At 49.4% G+C, this 21,401-nt stretch overlaps 1 protein-coding gene across 1 annotated transcript in view; it reads left to right on the forward strand.

Moving 5' to 3' along the window:
• The first annotated feature begins 1,125 nt into the window (after nucleotides 1-1,125).
• Nucleotides 1,126-21,401, forward strand: part of LOC138769167 (leucine-rich glioma-inactivated protein 1-like) — a 58,330-nt gene continuing 38,054 nt past the window's right edge. The window contains exon 1 of the mRNA XM_069947434.1: nucleotides 1,126-1,712. The gene's annotated coding sequence lies outside the window, so the exon portion shown is untranslated. The remainder of the gene's footprint in view (nucleotides 1,713-21,401) is intronic.

The raw sequence follows: 21,401 nt of genomic DNA on the forward strand, positions 1-21,401 counted from the left end.
AACACAGAACAACTAATAACATCAACAACAACAGCAACAAATAACCACAAGCCAAAACACAGAACAACTAATAACATCAACAACAGCAACAAATAACCACAAGCCTAAACACAGAACAACTAATAACATCAACAACAACAACAGCAACAAATAACCACAAGCCTAAACACAGAACAACTAATAACATCAACAACAACAGCAACAAATAACCACAAGCCAAAACACAGAACAACTAATAACATCAACAACAACAACAGCAACAAATAACCACAAGCCTAAACACAGAACAACTAATAACATCAACAACAACAGCAACAAATAACCACAAGCCTAAACACAGAACAACTAATAACATCAACAACAACAGCAACAAATAACTACAAGCCTAAACACAGAACAACTAATAACATCAACAACAACAGCAACAAATAACCACAAGCCTAAACACAGAACAACTAATAACATCAACAACAACAGCAACAAATAACCACAAGCCTAAACAGAACAACTAATAACATCAACAACAACAGCAACAAATAACCACAAGCCTAAACACAGAACAACTAATAACATCAACAACAACAGCAACAAATAACCACAAGCCTAAACAGAACAGCAGCCTGGCACAAGCATGTTCCAAACACATCATCCAGCTTGTCCCTCCCAGCCTCCTTACAAGTTGTCAAACAACACATTGTGTCCCAGGCTGCAAGACACCAACTCAATAGACAAGAGCAGAGTGCGACCATAGAGCAGATACAGAGGGAAGGGGACAGGAGGAGAGTGCGACCATAGAGCAGATACAGAGGGAAGGGGACAGGAGGAGAGTGCGACCATAGAGCAGATACAGAGGGAAGGGGACAGGAGGAGAGTGCGACCATAGTGCAGATACAGAGGGAAGGGGACAAGAGGAGAGTGCCACCATAGTGCAGATAGGGGACAGGGGACAAGAGGAGAGTGCCACCATAGTGCAGATAGGGGACAGGGGACAAGAGGAGAGTGCCACCATAGTGCAGATAGGGGACAGGGGACAAGAGGAGAGTGCCACCATAGTGCAGATAGGGGACAGGGGACAAGAGGAGAGTGCCACCATAGTGCAGACAGGGGACAGGAGGAGAGTGCCACCATAGTGCAGATAGGGGACAGGGGACAAGAGGAGAGTGCCACCATAGTGCAGATAGGGGACAGGGGACAAGAGGAGAGTGCCACCATAGTGCAGATAGGGGACAGGGGACAAGAGGAGAGTGCCACCATAGTGCAGATAGGGGACAGGGGACAGGAGGAGAGTGCCACCATAGTGCAGATAGGGGACAGGGGACAAGAGGAGAGTGCCACCATAGTGCAGATAGGGGACAGGGGACAGGAGGAGAGTGCGACCATAGTGCAGATAGGGGACAGGGGACAAGAGGAGAGTGCCACCATAGTGCAGATAGGGGACAGGGGACAGGAGGAGAGTGCGACCATAGTGCAGATAGGGGACAGGGGACAGGAGGAGAGTGCCACCATAGTGCAGATAGGGGACAGGGGACAAGAGGAGAGTGCCACCATAGTGCAGATAGGGGACAGGGGACAAGAGGAGAGTGCCACCATAGTGCAGATAGGGGACAGGGGACGTACCGGGGAAAGGAGAAGGACAAGGTTCAGGGCTAGAAGATTTTTCAAGACATGACCCGGATGCTAAAAAGAATGGAGAAAGTTTAAGACCATCTGGGGTGAGTGATGTTCTTATGGAGCCATTTCGGATATTTTGACCACTGTAATGTGTGTGTGTGTGTGTGTGGGGGGGGGGGTGATGATGAGTGTACTGGGTGGTTACGGTGGGTGCTAGATGGTAACGGTGATGATGATGCTGGGTGACAGCCGTGGTAGGTGATGGTGGTGGGGGGTCATGGTGGTGGGTGATGATGACAGTGGTGGGTGATGATGACAGTGGTGGGTGATGATGGAGGTGGTGGGTGATTATGGAGGTGGTGGGTGATGATAACAGTGGTGGGTGATGATGGTAGTGGTGGGTGATGATGGAGGTGGTGGTTGATGATAACAGTGGTGGGTGATGATGGTAGTGGTGGGTGATGATGGAGGTGGTGGGTGATAATAGTGGTGGGTGATGATAGCGGTGGGTGATGATAGTGGTGGGTGATGATGGAGGTGGTGGGTGATGATGATAGTGGTGGGTGATGATAGTGGTGGGTGATGATGGAGGTGGTGGGTGATGATGGAGGTGGTGGGGGATGATAGTGGTGGGTGATGATGGATGTGGTGGATGATGATGGATGTGGTGGGTGATGACAGTGGTGGGTGATGATGGAGGTGGTGGGGGATAATAGTGGTGGGTGATGATAGTGGTGGGTGATGATAGTGGTGGGTGATGATGGAGGTGGTGGGTGATGATGGATGTGGTGGGTGATGATGGAGGTGGTGGGTGATGATGGAGGTGGTGGGTGATGACAGTGGTGGGTGATGATGGAGGTGGTGGGGGATGATAGTGGTGGGTGATGATAGTGGTGGGTGATGATGGAGGTGGTGGGTGATGATGGATGTGGTGGGTGATGACAGTGGTGGGTGATGATGGAGGTGGTGGGTGATGTGGATGTGTTGGGTGATGATGGATGTGGTGGGTGATGACAGTGGTGGGTGATGACAGTGGTGGGTGATGATGGAGGTGGGTGATGATGGATGTGGTGGGTGATGATGGATGTGGTGGGTGATGATGGAGGTGGTGGGTGATGACAGTGGTGGGCGATGATGGAGGTGGTGGGGGATGATAGTGGTGGGTGATGATAGTGGTGGGTGATGATGGAGGTGGTGTGTGATGACAGTGGTGGGTGATGATGGAGTTGGTGGGTGATGGTGGAGGTGGTGGGTGATGATGGAGGTGGTGGGTGATGATAGTGGTGGGTGATGATGGATGTGGTGGGTGATGATGGATGTGGTGGGTGATGATGGAGGTGGTGGGTGATGATGGAGTTGGTAGGTGATGGTGGAGGTGGTGGGTGATGATGGAGGTGGTGGGTGATGGATGTGGTGGGTGATGATGGATGTGGTGGGTGATGATGGAGGTGGTGGGGGATGATGGAGGTGGTGGGGGATGATAGTGGTGGATGATGATAGTGGTGGGTGATGATGGAGTTGGTGGGTGATGATGATAGTGGTGGGTGATGATAGTGGTGGGTGATGATGGAGGTGGTGGGTGATGATGGAGGTGGTGGGTGATGATGGAGGTGGTGGGTGATGACAGTGGTGGGTGATGATGGAGGTGGTGGGGGATGATGGAGGTGGTGGGGGATGATAGTGGTGGGTGATGATAGTGGTGGGTGATGATGGAGGTGGTGGGTGATGACAGTGGTGGGTGATGATGGAGTTGGTGGGTGATGATGGATGTGGTGGGTGATGATGGAGGTGGGTGATGATGGATGTGGTGGGTGATGATGGATGTGGTGGGTGATGATGGATGTGGTGGGTGATGACAGTGGTGGGTGATGATGGAGGTGGTGGGTGATGATAGTGGTGGGTGATGATAGTGGTGGGTGATGATGGATGTGGTGGGTGATGATGGATGTGGTGGGTGATGACAGTGGTGGGTGATGTTGGAGCTGGTGGGTGATGGTGGAGGTGGTGGGTGATGATGGAGGTGGTGGGTGATGACAGGGGTGGGTGATGTTGGAGCTGGTGGGTGATGGTGGAGGTGGTGGGTGATGATGGAGGTGGTGGGTGATGACAGGGGTGGGTGATGTTGGAGCTGGTGGGTGATGGTGGAGGTGGTGGGTGATGATGGAGGTGGTGGTGGGATTCCAGCAGTGGAGGGTGATAATCACAGTGGTGGGTGATGATGGAGGTGGTGGGTGATGATAGTGGTGGGTGATGATAGTGGTGGGTGATGTGGATGTGGTGGGTGATGATGGATGTGGTGGGTGATGACAGTGGTGGGTGATGACAGTGGTGGGTGATGATGGAGGTGGGTGATGATGGATGTGGTGGGTGATGATGGATGTGGTGGGTGATGATGGAGGTGGTGGGTGATGACAGTGGTGGGTGATGATGGAGGTGGTGGGGGATGATAGTGGTGGGTGATGATAGTGGTGGGTGATGATGGAGGTGGTGGGTGATGACAGTGGTGGGTGATGATGGAGTTGGTGGGTGATGAAGGATGTGGTGGGTGATGATGGAGGTGGTGGGTGATGATAGTGGTGGGTGATGATGGATGTGGTGGGTGATGATGGAGGTGGTGGGTGATGATGGAGTTGGTAGGTGATGGTGGATGTGGTGGGTGATGATGGATGTGGTGGGTGATGATGGAGGTGGTGGGGGATGATGGAGGTGGTGGGGGATGATAGTGGTGGATGATGATAGTGGTGGGTGATGATGGAGTTGGTGGGTGATGATGATAGTGGTGGGTGATGATAGTGGTGGGTGATGATGGAGGTGGTGGGTGATGATGGAGGTGGTGGGTGATGATGGAGGTGGTGGGTGATGACAGTGGTGGGTGATGATGGATGTGGTGGGTGATGATGGATGTGGTGGGTGATGACAGTGGTGGGTGATGATGGAGGTGGTGGGTGATGATAGTGGTGGGTGATGATAGTGGTGGGTGATGATGGATGTGGTGGGTGATGATGGATGTGGTGGGTGATGACAGTGGTGGGTGATGTTGGAGCTGGTGGGTGATGGTGGAGGTGGTGGGTGATGATGGAGGTGGTGGGTGATGACAGGGGTGGGTGATGTTGGAGCTGGTGGGTGATGGTGGAGGTGGTGGGTGATGATGGAGGTGGTGGGTGATGACAGGGGTGGGTGATGTTGGAGCTGGTGGGTGATGGTGGAGGTGGTGGGTGATGACAGGGGTGGGTGATGTTGGAGCTGGTGGGTGATGGTGGAGGTGGTGGGTGATGATGGAGGTGGTGGTGGGATTCCAGCAGTGGAGGGTGATAATCACAGTGGTGGGTGATGATGGAGGTGGTGGGTGATGATAGTGGTGGGTGATGATAGTGGTGGGTGATGTGGATGTGGTGGGTGATGATGGATGTGGTGGGTGATGACAGTGGTGGGTGATGACAGTGGTGGGTGATGATGGAGGTGGGTGATGATGGATGTGGTGGGTGATGATGGATGTGGTGGGTGATGATGGAGGTGGTGGGTGATGACAGTGGTGGGTGATGATGGAGGTGGTGGGGGATGATAGTGGTGGGTGATGATAGTGGTGGGTGATGATGGAGGTGGTGGGTGATGACAGTGGTGGGTGATGATGGAGTTGGTGGGTGATGATGGATGTGGTGGGTGATGATGGAGGTGGTGGGTGATGATGGAGGTGGTGGGTGATGATGGAGTTGGTAGGTGATGGTGGATGTGGTGGGTGATGATGGATGTGGTGGGTGATGATGGAGGTGGTGGGGGATGATGGAGGTGGTGGGGGATGATAGTGGTGGATGATGATAGTGGTGGGTGATGATGGAGTTGGTGGGTGATGATGATAGTGGTGGGTGATGATAGTGGTGGGTGATGATGGAGGTGGTGGGTGATGATGGAGGTGGTGGGTGATGATGGAGGTGGTGGGTGATGACAGTGGTGGGTGATGATGGATGTGGTGGGTGATGATGGATGTGGTGGGTGATGACAGTGGTGGGTGATGATGGAGGTGGTGGGTGATGATAGTGGTGGGTGATGATAGTGGTGGGTGATGATGGATGTGGTGGGTGATGATGGATGTGGTGGGTGATGACAGTGGTGGGTGATGTTGGAGCTGGTGGGTGATGGTGGAGGTGGTGGGTGATGATGGAGGTGGTGGGTGATGACAGGGGTGGGTGATGTTGGAGCTGGTGGGTGATGGTGGAGCTGGTGGGTGATGATGGAGGTGGTGGGTGATGACAGGGGTGGGTGATGTTGGAGCTGGTGGGTGATGGTGGAGGTGGTGGGTGATGATGGAGGTGGTGGGTGATGACAGGGGTGGGTGATGTTGGAGCTGGTGGGTGATGTTGGAGGTGGTGGTGGGATTCCAGCAGTGGAGGGTGATAATCACAGTGGTGGGTGATGGCAGGGGTGGGTGATGTTGGAGCTGGTGGGTAATGGTGGAGCTGGTGGGTGATGTTGGAGGTGGTGGTGGGATTCCAGCAGTGGAGGGTGATAATCACAGTGGTGGGTGATGATGGAGGTGGTAGTGGGTGATGGCAGCGGTTGAGTGTGATGCCGGTGGGTGGTGGGTGATACCGGCCACAGCGGGTAGATAGGGGAGAGGTCATTGCTGTTCTTATACCCCCAGCTTATTCCTCAGGGTCCTCCAGCTGTATAAAGTCCTTGGTTTGCCTGCAGCACCTCCACAGGTGATATCAGGTACTACCATTTAGTTGTTGGTAATGTGGACGGCTCTAACCTATGGCTCTCCAGCTTCTAAAAGACTACAACTCCCAGCATAGGTGTGTACTGGCAGCTGCAGGCTGGGAGTTGTAGTGTAAAAACCACTGATGTAATACGTGGAGAGTCCTCCAGAGCGAGAGACCCTCTTTCTAGACTGCTCTAACAGATGGCTCCTGACTAGAGGACCCCTGTAATGGGGAGACCCCAGGGGGCGCCATTGTTCCCATACTAAGAACACTATGTCCTCTGTACCCGGCTAATGCCGGGGGCTTCACCCGCCCCCCTGCTGGTTATATTTAGCACAGAATGGTCACAGTGTCGGCCTGGGCGGGGGGGGGGGGGGGGGGGGCACCTCCCCCAACTGTATTACTGGACGCCATTGTTCCTTCACACATATTAACTCCTTCCTTACTTCTCATAAGATTCACTGTTGTGGCTCTGTATGTCAGGACCACAGGAAAGGCTATACATGTTCTGCAGGGGTTCGCTGGTAGTTGTAGTTCCCCGGACAATAGACGTTAGAGTCACAGCTGCTGGAAGGCTTTGGCCAGACCCTGAGCACAGTCCTTATTACTACAATGTTTATATCCCCAAATACTCGTGTGTATATAGGGTGATGATGGTGGCACCATACAGTCTGTAGAAGGTGTAGGATATGGCCTATGACCCTGGACACTCCTGTGTATGTAGGGTGATGATGGTGGCACCATACAGTCTGTAGAAGGTGTAGGACATGGTCTATGACCCCGGACACTCCTGTGTATGTAGGGTGATGATGGTGGCACCATACAGTCTGTAGAAGGTGTAGGATATGGTCTATGACCCCGGACACTCCTGTGTATGTAGGGTGATGATGGTGGCACCATACAGTCTGTAGAAGGTGTAGGACATGGCCTATGACCCCGGATACTAGTGTGTATGTAGGGTGATGGTGGTGGCACCATACAGTCTGTAGAAGGTATAGGACATGGTCTATGACCCCGGATACTAGTGTGTATGTAGGGTGATGGTGGTGGCACCATACAGTCTGTAGAAGATGTAGGACATGGTCTATGACCCCGGACACTCCTGTGTATGTAGGGTGATGATGGTGGCACCATACAGTCTGTAGAAGGTGTAGGACATGGTCTATGACCCCGGATACTAGTGTGTATGTAGGGTGATGGTGGTGGCGTCATACAGTCTGTAGAAGGTGTAGGACATGGTCTATGACCCCGGATACTCCTGTGTACTTAGGGTGATGATGGTGGCGTCATACAGTCTGTAGAAGGTGTAGGACATGGTCTATGACCCCGGACACACCTGTGTATGTAGGGTGATGATGGTGGCACCATACAGTCTGTAGAAGGTGTAGGACATGGCCTATGACCCCGGATACTCGTGTGTATGTAGGGTGATGATGGTGGCACCATACAGTCTGTAGAAGATGTAGGACATGACCTATGACCCCGGATACTCGTGTGTATGTAGGGTGATGATGGTGGCACCATACAGTCTGTAGAAGGTGTAGGACATGGTCTATGACCCCGGATACTCCTGTGTATGTAGGGTGATGATGGTGACGTCATACAGTCTGTAGAAGGTGTAGGACATGGCCTATGACCCCGGACACTCCTGTGTATGTAGGGTGATGATGGTAACGTCATACAGTCTGTAGAAGGTGTAGGACATGGTCTATGGCCTCGGATACTCGTGTGTATGTAGGGTGATGATGGTGACGTCATACAGTCTGTAGAAGGTGTAGGACATGGTCTATGACCCCGGATACTCGTGTGTATGTAGGGTGATGATGGTGGCACCATACATTCTGTAGAAGGTGTTGGACATGGCCTATGACCCCGGATACTCGCCTGTATGTAGGGTGATGATGGTGGCACCATACAGTCTGTAGAAGGTGTAGGACATGGTCTATGACCCCGGATACTCGTGTGTATGTAGGGTGATGATGGTGGCACCATACAGTCTGTAGAAGGTGTAGGACATGGTCTATGACCCCGGATACTCCTGTGTATGTAGGGTGATGATGGTGGCACCATACACTCTGTAGAAGGTGTAGGACATGGTCTATGACCCCGGATACTCCTGTGTATGTAGGGTGATGATGGTGACGTCATACAGTCTGTAGAAGGTGTAGGACATGGTCTATGACCCCGGATACTCGTGTGTATGTAGGGTGATGATGGTGGCACCATACTGTCTGTAGAAGGTGTAGGACATGGTCTATGACCCCGGACACTCCTGTGTATGTAGGGTGATGATGGTGACGTCATACTGTCTGTAGAAGGTGTAGGACATGGTCTATGACCCCGGACACTCCTGTGTATGTAGGGTGATGATGGTGACGTCATACTGTCTGTAGAAGGTGTAGGACATGGTCTATGACCCCAGACACTCCTGTGTATGTAGGGTGATGATGGTGACGTCATACAGTCTGTAGAAGGTGTAGGACATGGTCTATGACCCCAGACACTCCTGTGTATGTAGGGTGATGATGGTGACGTCATACAGTCTGTAGAAGGTGTAGGACATGGCCTATGACCCCAGACACTCCTGTGTATGTAGGGAGATGATGGTGACGTCATACAGTCTGTAGAAGGTGTAGGACATGGTCTATGGCCTCGGATACTCGTGTGTATGTAGGGTGATGATGGTGACACCATACTGTCTGTAGAAGGTGTAGGACATGGTCTATGGCCTCGGATACTTGTGTGTATGTAGGGTGATGATGGTGGCACCATACAGTCTGTAGAAGGTGTAGGACATGGTCTATGACCCCGGACACTCCTGTGTATGTAGGGAGATGATGGTGACACCATACAGTCTGTAGAAGGTGTAGGACATGGTCTATGGCCTCGGATACTCGTGTGTATGTAGGGTGATGATGGTGGCACCATACAGTCTGTAGAAGGTGTAGGACATGGTCTATGGCTCCGGATATTCGAGTGTATGTAGGGTGATGATGGTGACGTCATACAGTTTGTAGAAGGTGTAGGACATGGTCTATGACCCCGGACACTCCTGTGTATGTAGGGTGATGATGGTGACGTCATACAGTCTGTAGAAGGTGTAGGACATGGCCTATGACCTCGGACACTCCTGTGTATGTAGGGTGATGATGGTGGCACCATACAGTCTGTAGAAGGTGTAGGATATGGTCTATGACCCTGGACACTCCTGTGTATGTAGGGTGATGATGGTGACGTCATACAGTCTGTAGAAGGTGTAGGACATGGCCTATGACCCCGGATACTCGCCTGTATGTAGGGTGATGATGGTGGCACCATACAGTCTGTAGAAGGTGTAGGACATGGTCTATGACCCCGGATACTCCTGTGTATGTAGGGTGATGATGGTGACGTCATACAGTCTGTAGAAGGTGTAGGACATGGTCTATGGCTCCGGATATTCGTGTGTATGTAGGGTGATGATGGTGGCACCATACAGTCTGTAGAAGGTGTAGGACATGGTCTATGGCCTCGGATAATCGTGTGTATGTAGGGTGATGATGGTGACGTCATACAGTTTGTAGAAGGTGTAGGACATGGTCTATGACCCCGGACACTCCTGTGTATGTAGGGTGATGATGGTGACGTCATACTGTCTGTAGAAGGTGTAGGACATGGTCTATGACCCCGGACACTCCTGTGTATGTAGGGTGATGATGGTGATGTCATACAGTCTGTAGAAGGTGTAGGACATGGCCTATGACCCCGGATACTCGTGTGTATGTAGGGTGATGATGGTGGCACCATACCGTCTGTAGAAGGTGTAGGACATGGCCTATGACCCCGGATACTCCTGTGTATGTAGGGTGATGATGGTGACGTCATACAGTCTGTAGAAGGTGTAGGACATGGTCTATGACCCCGGACACTCCTGTGTATGTAGGGTGATGATGGTGGCACCATACACTCTGTAGAAGGTGTAGGACATGGTCTATGACCCCGGATACTCCTGTGTATGTAGGGTGATGATGGTGACGTCATACAGTCTGTAGAAGGTGTAGGACATGGTCTATGGCCTCAGATAATCGTGTGTATGTAGGGTGATGATGGTGACGTCATACAGTTTGTAGAAGGTGTAGGACATGGTCTATGACCCCGGACACTCCTGTGTACTTAGGGTGATGATGGTGGCGTCATACAGTCTGTAGAAGGTGTAGGACATGGTCTATGGCTCCGGATATTCGAGTGTATGTAGGGTGATGATGGTGGCACCATACAGTCTGTAGAAGGTGTAGGACATGGTCTATGGCTCCGGATATTCGAGTGTATGTAGGGTGATGATGGTGGCACCATACAGTCTGTAGAAGGTGTAGGACATGGTCTATGGCCTCGGATACTCGTGTGTATGTAGGGTGATGATGGTGGCACCATACAGTCTGTAGAAGGTGTAGGACATGGTCTATGGCTCCGGATATTCGTGTGTATGTAGGGTGATGATGGTGACGTCATACAGTCTGTAGAAGGTGTAGGACATGATCTATGACCCCGGATACTCGTGTGTATGTAGGGTGATGATGGTGGCACCATACAGTTTGTAGAAGGTGTAGGACATGGTCTATGACCCCGGACACTCCTGTGTATGTAGTGTGATTATGGTGACGTCATACAGTTTGTAGAAGGTGGAGGACATGATCTATGACCCCGGACACTCCTGTGTATGTAGGGTGACGGCACAATACAGTCTGTAGAAGGTGTAGGACATGGCCTATGACCCCGGATACTCCTGTGTATGTAGGGTGACGGAACAATACAGTCTGTAGAAGGTGTAGGACATGGTCTATGACCCCGGACACTCCTGTGTATGAAGGGTGATGATAGTGACGTCATACAGTCTGTAGAAGGTGGAGGACATGATCTATGACCCCGGATACTCGTGTGTATGTAGGGAGATGATGGTGACACCATACAGTCTGTAGAAGGTGTAGGACATGGTCTATGGCTCCGGATATTCGAGTGTATGTAGGGTGATGATGGTGGCACCATACAGTCTGTAGAAGGTGTAGGACATGATCTATGACCCCGGATACTCGTGTGTATGTAGGGTGATGATGGTGGCACCATACAGTCTGTAGAAGGTGTAGGACATGGCCTATGACCCCGGACACTCCTGTATATGTAGGGTGATGATGGTGACGTCATACAGTCTGTAGAAGGTGTAGGACATGGTCTATGGCCTCGGATACTCGTGTGTATGTAGGGTAATGATGGTTGCACCATACTGTCTGTAGAAGGTGTAGGACATGGTCTATGACCCCGGATACTCGTGTGTATGTAGGGTGATGATGATGACATCATACAGTTTGTAGAAGGTGTAGGACATGGTCTATGACCTCGGACACTCCTGTGTATGTAGGGTGATGATGGTGGCACCATACAGTCTGTAGAAGGTGTAAGACACTGTCTATGACCCTGGATACTCGTGTAAATGTAGGGTGATGATGGTGGCACCATACAGTCTGTAGAAGGTGTAGGACATGGTCTGTGACCCCGGACACTCCTGTGTATGTAGGGTGATGATGGTGGCACCATACAGTCTGTAGAAGGTGTAGGACATGGTCTATGACCCCGGATACTAGTGTGTATGTAGGGTGATGGTGGTGGCACCATACAGTCTGTAGAAGGTGTAGGACATGGTCTATGACCCTGGACACTCCTGTGTATGTAGGGTGATGATGGTGGCACCATACAGTCTGTAGAAGGTGTAGGACATGGCCTATGACCCCGGATACTCGTGTGTATGTAGGGTGATGATGGTGATGTCATACAGTCTGTAGAAGGTGTAGGACATGGCCTATGACCTTAGACACTTGTGCTAATGTAGGGTAAGGATGGTGACACCATACCTGAAGGTGTTGGACTTGTTCACACACACACACACACACAGTTTACCCTTCATGGTTGGCTTCTTGTGGTTGTAGACACTTACGGGGAGATGTATCCCAGGAAGAAGGGGCAGATTCGCCCCTTTTCCATAGGGTATGCCGTAACCTTAGCTTGCCTGAAGGGCGGGCAGGTAGACAGGTGTTGCCGCTCACAGGCATAAATCATGATACAAATCTACACCTGGTCCTGCATTACCCGCACAGGGAAAAAGGGGGTGGGGCTTTATTTGTCTGGCGTACGAGTACCCCCAGTCTTGATAAATGTCCCCTTTAGAGTCCTCTCTTGCTCATGGATTAGTACTATGTTGCTTTATAGCAGGGCAAAGGGAGTAGAAGTCACATCCCATTTCCCTATCAGAGGTGGATTATACATAGTGATGTCCCATCAGGCCTGGGAGCAGTTTATGTCTATAAAAATATTGCACACAATGCTGTGAAGATTCACCATGGATGACCCCAAGCTGACTAGTCTTAGGCTAACTTACATGTTGCAATTGCAGCTCAGGGCCCAGGAGTTTGGGGCTGGCGGGCAACTTTGGGCCTGGGTGTTGGGGCTGGCGGGCAACTCAGGACCTGGGCTTTGGGGCAATTCTGGGCCTGGGCATTAGGGCTGGCAGACGGCTCTAGGCCCGGGCATTAGGGCTGGCAGACGGCTCTAGGCCAGGGCGCAGGGCTGGCGGGCGACTCTGGGCCCAGGCGTTGGGGCTGGCAGGCAACTTTGGACCCGGGCATTGGGGCTGGCGGGCTACTCTTGGCCTGGGCGTTGGGACTGGCGACCTACTCTGGGGCTTAGGGGCTGTGGGGCGCCTCAGGGCCCCAGCATGGGGCTGGTGGGCGGCTCAGGACCTGGGCTTTGGGGCTGGCGGGTGGCTTTTGGCCCAGGCATTGGGCTGGCGGGTGGCTCGGGCCTGGGCTCTGGGGCTGTCGGGTGGCAACTCAGGGCCTGGGCGTGGGGGCTGGTGTGTAGGGCATTTTGCTTCAGCTCTCTGGGTATAGAGATTCCTCCCACAGACTATGTAGTGACTTCCCCATGGGTGTGAAGTGTCCCGGAGCCCTTGTGTCCACTGCTGACATGTACAGAATGTAGGGCATTTACTTGTATTCTTTAGTCAGTGATAGCAAGCACATGCTGAAGGAGTAATAGAAGTACTTTTCTGTCTGAAACCTGCTGGAGATTGGTTTGTCAGGTCATCCTTGAGTCGTCCAATCAATATTAAGTTTACCCAGTACAAGTTACTTTCTTTATTACCTCACCTATCAAGTCCAGACCTACAGTCTCCGTCCAATCGTGTAGACTGATACCATTGCATCCCACCTCCCACCCCTCAGCAATATAAGTAAGGTGCTAGTGAGGGCCTGGGGGGAGTCTGGGACTGCTAGTTACCCTGTTCCAGTATCCCGCTGGAGTTCTACACATACGGCCAGTGTCTGATTCTTCATGCCTAAAGTATATGCTCCCCCTTCCTGCATTTCCTGTATTCCGGGCTGTACTGCTATGGTTTACCAAGACCCCTGTGTGCGACTGCTGTTCATGAGGAACCAAGTCCCGTCCATTCTGGGGGGTTATCAAAGTTTTCTGAAGCCTGCAATCTGCAGCAAGCTTTATTCAATAGACAGCGGGTGGAGAGTAGCTTCTCACCGACGTGCCCCACTGTAATTCGCCAAGACCTAAGGATTACAAAGACAACTGGCTTTCCCAGTCCTCCTTCTGAGGCCTGTGCTAGTGGACATGCTATTCTCTGTACTTGCCCAGCATTGATGGATTTTCATCATATCGTGAGGGTGCGTAATAATTTCAAGTCCTACGCAACCACTTCCAAAGTTGTTAGAACCTCCTGCAGCAGAGCGGTGCATCCTGGATAGGTCCCCTTTAGGTAGTCTGCCTTGTTCAGGGCGTAACTGCCCATAGCGACTTCTACAGGGCCCGCTGAAAAAGATGGCCTGTCCCCTGGGCTTCCTGAGCTGTCCTATCCTTCTCCTCCCCTCCCTGTGTCCTATTGTGGTATTCGGCCAGTAGTTTAGCTAACCGTGACATCAATTCTGTGGTGTACGGCCAGGGATGTTAGTTGAGAAAGAACTGGTTGTCTCTAGCTGCATCTATACATGGGAATGTCTACCAGGGCCGCTTCTGCCATAAGGCGAAATGAGTTCACTGCTCATTGCGGCAGCTTTGTAGTTGTTTTATGCAGATTTTATGGAGTGGCCATAAATTATACTGTCTGCTATACACCACTGACTTCATTGACCCCATGACCTGCAGATAACAGCTGGACACAAACATAGAATGCAAGGAAGTCAGGACGGCAGGCACTTTGCAGGTATTGTTATATGCTTCACACGTCACTACTACAAGTGATCACTGCCCCTGAAGAATTGGAAACTTGGATACTTTTTCTGTCTTGTCCTCACCAAGGATGGAAGGTAGTGCTGGGACAGAGTGATTTATGGTGGAGCAGGATTGTGTGTATGAACTTAATATTATAAACTGCAGGTGCACACACACCTTACTTGTGAGTCAGGGATAATGAGTCAGTGTGGGCACGAGGGGGGGGGGGGGCATTTCTAGTTTTGCCTCAGGCAGCAGAAAACCTAGGATCGGCCCTGGTCTAGACTAGACTGCCCCTTGCTTGTCCCTGACAGGGGCCCTGGCTTAACTAATGCAGGAACAGCTGTTTTTGAGTCTTCCCTCTCTGAGAATCTGGATAATACTGACTGTGCACTTCCTCCACCATATAACTCCTCCTACAGGGACCTAAATTGACCTTCCCTATGAGTGTGTGCATAAGAAAGAAGAGAAGTCATTGAATAGAAATAGGGAGTGTGGTGTCCCACCACGGGTGTTACTCGTTTGAACACCCCTCGCAAAAGCCTTGCCTTTACTATCAAGAACAATGTGGTAATGAAAGTGTGTATTTTAGTTTTAGCACAAGGGGTCACTGTCTATGTATTTGTAACTGTTGCACAGCTGTAGTGAACTAAGGGTTATTGTTTTGTTTGTGATCTGCACACCAATGAGAGCGGCTCTTCTCTTCTACCTATCTCTATCCTCCTTTCTTCTCGCACTCTCTTCTCCACCACTCAAAGGAGCTGTTACATACACCCTGTAGGAAGTTGTCACATGGGGAGAGGAAGTGTAGACACACACTTTTTTTTCTGTTTCTTAGAAGAGCAAGACACACAGATCAGGCATCCCTGTTGAGTTAGCCAGGTTCCCTGTCCGGGACAGACCAGCTATAGTGTATCCTTATGGAAGACACAGAGACTTTTTTCTTAAAGCCACACTTCTACCTATAATACGTGTCCAATCAAGGAGAAATACATTTCCCGGCACCACTACCTTCTAGGCTTTTTTTTTTTAAATTTAAACCTCTTTATTATACAATAGAAAAAAGTATATTCACAACAATTGAAATAATAAAAGCAGAAATCAACATAATATAAGAAAAAAAAATTGACAATCATATTTTCATCCTAACCCCCAACCAACCCCACCCCCATATCCAGCAAAGGAGAAAAGAAAGGAAAAAAAAAAAAAAAAAAAGAAAAAACACACACACACAGAAGGAGGCCATATGCAAATACCCATCTATCCCTCAGAAATCCTGGACTTTACTTTTTCCCACTTCTCCCAAGTCTTACAAAAACGAACAAGAGACTTACTAGATTGTTTTTTAGCCAAAATTTTTTCGAAATTGTATACCCTATCTACTAAGAGTTCCCATTCCCGAAAGACCAGGGGAGAGGGACCCATCCAGCACCTAGAAATTAAAACCCTGGCCAGTGAAGTAAGTTTATTGATAACCCTGCTATCGGCTTCCTTAGCAGAGAATGCCACTAGAATAACTGGGAATATATCATCCGTAATCATCATACCCATATGGTTTGCCATAAAATCAATCACTTCTTTCCAGAAAACCTGAACAGATGAACAATCCCACAATAAATGAAAAAAATCTGCATGTTCTTGCTGACATTTTGGACACCTTGAGTCCTCTCTACACCCCATCAGAAACAACTTTTCCGGGGAAAAATATACTCTATACATGATTTTATAATAAATCAATCGATGTGAGTTGCTGACAGATAATAAACTTAAATTGCGCTTCATCTCTTCCCACTGAGAGTCACTTATGTCACCTATCCTAAGGGCCCACTTATCTCTCAAAATTAGAGTGACAATTACATATCTTTTTTAAATGCTTCCAAATATTGTAGTATTTCTCCACCTGAACCAAAATTTTACAACCACCAAAACCGGCATCTGCCCCAACAAAAGCATCTTCAAAACCCCAATGAGTGTGATCTAAAATATACCTTAAGATAGGGGACTTCCGTCCCTTGTGTAAGTCCTGTGCTCCAATAGCTAAATAATAAATAAAGAAATCCGGCATCCCGAAACCTCCCTCTTCCAGCCTTCCAGTAAAATTTTTATATTTCAGTCTGGGCCTTCCATTCCAAATGAAAGAGTTAAGCATAGTGGTCAATTTCTCAAACCATGACCTGGGAATCCAAGTAGGAGAAGAGAATAAAAAGTACAATACTTGCGGGAGAGTAACCATTTTTATTAAGGCCATCCTATCCACCATAGAAATGGTCAATTGTGACCAAAAACTAAGCTTAGCCTGAATCCTCTTCCGCAAAGGAAGAAGGTTCAGCTCAGGAAAATCCCCAGCCTTACCCGATATTTGGACACCTAAGTAATCAAAACTTCCCCCAAATGGCACAACCGAGATTTTTGATTCCCTTAGAGAGACATCTGGTTCGAGAGGGAGCAACACAGACTTGCTCCAGTTTACCTCCAAGCCCGACACAGTGCCAAATCTATCCACTAACCCAACCGCCTTTTGGATTGCGCTCTCTCCCCCTCTGACAAATAACAGAATATCATCCGCATATAACAGTACTTTTTCCGCTTCTCCTCTAAGTCCAAACCCCACAAACTTCGAAGATGATCTAATAAGAGTGGCCAAAGGCTCTATATAAAAAACAAAAAGAAGGGGGGAGAGAGGGCAACCCTGCCTGGTACCTCTGCAAGGGGAGAACCAGTCGGTTACATCATTATTAACCAGTACCTTCACCAAAGGCAGAGAGTATAACAGCTTTACCCAAAGGAGAAAATTTTTGCCTACCCCAAATCTTTCCAAGACCCTCCATAAGAAACCCCACTCCACCCTGTCGAAGGCCTTAGTGGCATCAATCGACAGGATGGAGCGGGGAACTCCAGGATCCAGCTGAACATTTGCAAAAACTCTAGCGATATTGTCCTGGATAAATCTACCCGGGACAAACCCTGCTTGCTCCTCACCTATCATTTCTGGAGCAACCTCCGCTAATCTTTGTGCCAATACTTTAGCTATTATTTTGCAATCAGAGTTTAGTAGCGAAATGGGACGGTAGGAGTCGACTTTTGTGGGATCCTTGTTCTTTTTAGATATCAGAACTATACTTGCCTCACGCATAGAACGGGGTAACAGCCCCGTAACACAGGAATCCTTAAAGGTTTCCAGAAGCTTAGGGAGGAGGATATCCTGAAATTCTTTATACAACTCAAAGGGCAATCCATCTGTTCCCGGGGTGGAGTGGCCTCTGAAACTATTCAGGGAGCGACTGAGATCTTCAATTGTTATAGGTCTATTCAGGATAATTTTTTGTTCAGGATTCATTATGGGAATATCTAGACCCTCTAACAATACATCAGTCAAATCTACATCTGTCTGCCCAGGAGAGCTATAAACTTCCTGAAAATGTTGAAAAATTATGCCTTTAATCATCTCGGGGTCATTAGTAAAATTACCTTGCTTATCAGATAGTAATGTAATACATTTTTTAGGGTCCTGGTTTTGAACCACTGTGGCGAGATACTTTCCAGGTCTACCCCCCTCAACAAACTGAGACTGCCCCTGAAAAAAGGACTTGTGCTGAGCTTTTGCTAATAATAATTCTGAATATTCTTCTTGTAAAAGTTTCAACTTAGCCCCATTCTCCCGAGATGATACACTGCTAAATTCAGCTTCAGCATTGTTCAGATCCATTTTAATTCTATTTTCATTGGCGCTAAATTCTCTCTTCTTCCGCCTAACCTCCCTATACAGTAACCCCCTCAGGAACGCCTTAAGGGCATCCCAAACAAACTGTAGATTAGTTGACCCTTTATTTTGACACCAAAAAAATTCTAACTCATCTCTTATATCCTGCTTCCCATCTATAACAGAGAGCCAATAAGGATTGAAGCGGAAATCTCTCCTAGCTCCAGCTCCCAGCCCTGGAAGTTTAATATATAACACCATAGGAGAGTGGTCAGATATCGACCTGGGCTCATATTTCAATGACCTAACCCATTTTATAGAGGGGGAATTGCAGAATACCATATCTATACGGGAGGCCGCGAAATGAGAAGAGCTGAAACAAGAAAATACCGAGGCATCGCCGTATAGACATCTCCATACATCATACCAATTCATCTCCTCTACCACCTTTGCCAGAGAGGTAGGGCGAGGGCAGTCCGCCCTCATCCTACCTCTCCTATCTGCATAGTTATCCATGGGGCAGTTAAAATCGCCACATATAAAGAGGGGGAGTTCCCCCTTATCGTGAACGAACCCAATAAGCTTGAGTAACACGGTCAACGAGAAGGGGGGAGGAACATAAGTTACAGCCAGGATCATCCTAACGTCATAAATAATACAGTCTAAGAATATATATCTTCCCAGAGCATCAATCCTGCAGTCCAGTTTCTGAAAGGGGATCCCCCTATGAATATAGATTGAGACTCCCGAGGAAAAACTGGAATGCATCGTATGATATTGAAACGGGGCCCATCTTCTTTTGATCTTATTTATATTATCATGTGAACAGTGGGTCTCTACCAAGCAGATGACAGCAGGGAGAAATTTGTTTATCCGATCAAAAACCGCACATCTCTTAATTCGATCACCTAACCCCCTTACATTCCAGAAAAAAATTCTAAGATCGGCAAAAGCCATATTTAAACTGAGACCTAATAAAACCCCAAAAAAAACAAACAAAACAAAACAGAAAAGAAAAGAACAAAAAAAAAGACAAAACTCAACCTCCATTATCAACCTCTGCTGAACAACCCACCCCCACCCCTGCCCACCCCTACCTCTCCCTTCCCCCCTCCCCCCCATATGGTTCCCTGGGCCATACATACCCAGCAGAACCTCTTCTTTAAACGTACTACACAGCCAACTGACTCCGCCCCTCCCCCCTCCTCCACAAGAACCGGATTTATCTATAATTAATTTATTCCCTCCCCGTCCAGCCATCTCAGGGCATCAGCAGGAGAAGGGAAAAAATGCACCCTCTCCTTGTATACCACCCGGAGTCTGGCAGGATACAGCAGTGAAAAAGGGATATTTGCTTGATGAAGCCGCTTTTTTATATCTTTAAATGATAGTCTCTTGACTTGAGTCGCCCTAGAGAAATCTGGGAAAAACGAGATTTTAGCTCCATTATATAGAATGTCCCCCTTCTTTCTTGCCAGCTTCAATATAATATCCCGATCGCCGGAACACACAGTTTTGATTAGTAATACTCTTGGAGGAGCACCCGGAGGCAGGGGTTTCAACGGGACTCTATGTGCCCTCTCCAATCCAAATAGATCTGAGAAAGCCTCCCTTCCAAACAGGTCGGTTATCCAATTAAAGCAGAACTTAACGGCATCATCCATCTCTGAACCCTCTGGGAGACCAAGTATCCTTACACTAGACCGCCTTGAGCGATCTTCTAGATCAGTGATTTTATCATTAGCAAGTTTAAGTTGCTTATCATGATCCTGGATTGACTTTTTTAAATCTGTAGTTACAGCTTCCAGCCTAGGAACAGATATCTCCAATGTCGACACTTTTTCTCTGATCTTGTTCAAATCATCCTTAATCAGGCTAACATCTGTAGATAAGGTCCCAACATTGGTTGTCAAATCCGATAGAGATTTACTACAGGCCATTAACTCAGCCAAGATGGTGTCTAGTTTTTTATCCATCTCCCTTCCTCCTCCATCAGTCTCAGCACCCTCCTTTCCCTCCTGTAACACGGAGAATCGTGATCCCGCAGGACCCAGCCGCGGTGAAGGAGACCGGGAGCTAACCGCTTTAGCATAGTTTCCCGGAGATTTCATAAATTCATCAATTTTAAGGGCTTTATCCTTGTTGGAGGGGGCTTTCTTATTGCTAGCTCTGGAGGACATTGCGTTCGTTTCTCCAAGAAGGCCGGTATACTACAATTCAAAAAGTCACTATCAGATTGTATACTAACAGGATAAGGCGGCATTGGCACATAAAAAGCACCTCTCCAAGGAGTTAGGGCATTGTCAAAGCACATACTCACACACAGACCAGGCTTCACTTTGAGGCTTAAATCTGAGAGGAACGGCTGATGACTAGTCAGCAACAGTTTATTTATGTCCACGTCTCCCTAGAGAAAGATAGATACAATAAGGGCATCACATCGGTCTATTAGCAGAATACTAATACCCCACTGTAACAGCCTATTTGCCTGGAGCCAGTGATGTACCTCAAGGAGTCTTGTGCTTTACACTGTATATAATAATGCGTATGTCCTATAATCCACTTGGAAGGAGCAATTATTATGTTCACCGGAGCTCACTGTTCACCGTACTCTCCTGTATTGGAGGGAGAGGATAATTGCATCGGAGTCTGATTCAGCCTTATCTGCAGCTATGTCTCTCAGGCTGTCTGACATTCCAAGAGGGGGGGGGAGGGCAGCAGGGGAGACAGGCCACGCCGCCCCAGGGACCCGGCGACACCCGCCCCCCCCCCAACCGGGGAGGCGAGCGCCGCCGCAGCCCCCCAGACGGACCAGCCCGACCAGCCCCAGACACCCCCCCCCCCCCCCCGCAGCCCCCGCCACAACACAGTACAGGCATTTCATCAATATTTACTCACTGCCGTTCTTGTAGCAGTTCCCGGGCTCAGCGCTGAGACCTCACACAGGAGAGTTCAGGGCCCCTCTTAGCCCTTTCTTTTATTGGAGCCAGAAGTCACGTGACTCCCCAAGGTCGTCCAACGAAGTGCCCGCTGAACACCCACGGAGCGCGACAGCCGCACATCCAGCCCGACCGCCATCCCAGCCCGAAGAGGGAGAGACACTCCGCAGCCGCCCGGCCGGGCAAGAGGCCATCCAGGATCCA

This window comes from Dendropsophus ebraccatus, chromosome 12 (genome assembly GCF_027789765.1).
Source record: "Dendropsophus ebraccatus isolate aDenEbr1 chromosome 12, aDenEbr1.pat, whole genome shotgun sequence".
In the NCBI taxonomy this organism is placed as follows: Eukaryota; Metazoa; Chordata; class Amphibia; order Anura; family Hylidae; genus Dendropsophus; species Dendropsophus ebraccatus.